Below are 2,556 nucleotides of genomic sequence, written 5' to 3'. Positions count from 1 at the left end.
TTAAATCAGTAAAATAATTATTTTACATGAAAATAGTCATTTTTAGGATAAAAAATATGAATCAGAGTTTGCTTATTGTGCTAAAAAGAGATGATCCATATTTCTGTATTGAAAGGATTCTAGATGTGTATATTTTACAAAAGTTTTAAAAATATTTTCCTATAAATTGCACTACTGTTTTTCATTATTCCATTCAGAAGTAAATGATTGCTATCCCTTGTCTGGCAAACATCAAATTTTGCCTCTGTTAGCAACCCAAATGTATTGCAGCTTTTATCTCTGGGCTGTTACATGCTAATGGTTGGTAACGCTTTCTGATATCTACCTAAAAACATCATGCAAACAAATTTACACTGCACAATGCATTACTGCTTATTTCATCACAGAACCTTTGCAAAATGAATACCTGAAAGCTCAAGTTGTCCTGGTACGTACACTGAATCAAACACTGCAGATGATGTGCTTGGGACAGTTACTGAAATTCTAAATCCTTTGGATTTTCCAATGTAAACTAATCTGTTTAATCTGATAAATCATTTTGAAAGCTCCTGTCGTGAGAAAGAGGAGTTTTCCGTAACATTATCCTACTTTTTTTTATCCTATTGATAAACTTTGGAACAAAAGCACCTGCAGAAAATGTCTTTAATTTTTGAAGCCTACCAACTTCTCATTTAAAGATCATGAAGGAATACACAGTTATACAGAACAGAGATTGGAGAAGAAAAAGACAATTGAGAGACAATGTATTCAGAACTTAGTGGATGTACATTTAAGCAATGTACTTGGTCTTCTAAAATAGACTGAAATAATTAGCAAATTTTAATTAATTCATTGCAAACTTTTTTTCTGTGTAAACTGTTCATTAAATTGAGCAAACTCAGAGTGGCCACATGATGGTGCCAAGCCACTGCAGTAAAAGATCAGTGCCTCATATAATCAACAGAATACCACTTTGAGTCTGAGCTCTTTTGTGCATTCCATTCTCCTCACAGACATCCTAAAAGCACAGAATCACCAAGGTTGGAAACGACCTTTAGACCCACCACCAACTTCAGGTCAAAATAAAGCATTGAAATGACAGCAGTCTTCTAAAAGAAAGCTGTTGCTTAGTTTCATTTCATCCCTTTCAGGACTTACCATCCTGAATTATTTTACTGCAGAGTTTACGTGGAAAACAATGGCTCGTTTTTCAGTTTTAGGCTATATGCAGTTGTTTCTTTTTCCCCCGTTATGCAAAAGGCAGAAACAATGACTGCCTTCTCCAGAAGGCTCTCTCACATCCTTTGAACAGCTGTCAATAGGTATGGTTAAATTCAAAGATCCAAATATTTTAGGCCAGTTAGGCTTGTACTGCCTGGAGAGTTGAATGTGAGTTTGCTCCCACATACTTTCTGCCTAGAAGACCGGTTCTCTCCCTTGAATTTCAAACTAATGTAATAACAACTATTCTGTGCTGACTACTGCTCTTAGGAGAGCATGAGGAAAAGACAGTTTCTCCTTTTTGGCCTTATTTCCTCGTGGATGAATGCAGACCACTGACACGTAACCTAGCAATTGGGCACCTTAATGGAAGCATTTTTGACCACGAATCAGAAAAGTAGCAAGTATTGGTGTGCTGTAATGCAAGGAAAGTATTCCCATGTGTAAGGACTTGTAAAATGGCTTCAGGCAAAACAATACTTAACTTTCCATCGACTACTTTTGATGGTTATGAAGTTAATATTGTTCACATAAGGTATTGAATTTTTCTTACGTCTCAGAAGCAAGCAGAACTGCAGCTAATTAGAAATGAAAAGCTGTAGATGAAAGAAGTCCTCTGTTAATTCCCAGATGTTTCCATATCCATTTCATTTTTCTTGTCAGTTTTGATGTACGTACATATGCAAACGCATTCTACTGAATGATCTTTATTTAGGAGATAAATACTGCTATTGTGAAACATTTAAAATAGTCTCAAGAATATGTATATATGTTTCACCTTCGGGCAATTTTGGAATATGTATTTTTCACAGAATCAACTGTGGTTAAGATTTACTGACTCATACAATAGAAGCTTAACCCTCAGTGACATAAAAGCTAAATCACTATCCACTCATATTAGTGGCTTGTATAAAATATCACCTCTTGATCTTAAGCCAGTGAATCCTGGCAGCAAAGCTGAAATATTTTAAATATGTGGAATGCCAGAAAGTTTTGGTCAAAGTTCTGCTTTTATTTTCTGCTTTATGAACATGCTTTGAAAGCTTTTTCTATTTAGAACATAAATATTAATAGTGTTTTTATTGGATTTTGTCATCTCACAGATGGGAAAATTAAGTTTTCAGTAGCTAAATAAGTTAACAGGAACAGAATTCTTGAATCAGATGGCTCATTTCTTACAACTGTTTAAAACTGCTATTATTAATCTGTCAGCCTATATTTGCTGTTGAGAACAGGAATAGATGACTCTTCTTTTGTACCAGAATATTTATTTTTAATTGCACTGAATGTGACCATCCTACCAGATGCAATTTTGCTTTAATTACTCATAGCTGTCATTTAACTAAGATGGGAAAG

Source organism: Cyrtonyx montezumae, unplaced genomic scaffold, assembly GCF_038088225.1.
Source record: "Cyrtonyx montezumae isolate F1298 unplaced genomic scaffold, pur_monq_1.0 scaffold_14, whole genome shotgun sequence".
Taxonomy (NCBI): domain Eukaryota; kingdom Metazoa; phylum Chordata; class Aves; order Galliformes; family Odontophoridae; genus Cyrtonyx; species Cyrtonyx montezumae.
This window is presented reverse-complemented; position numbering follows the sequence as displayed.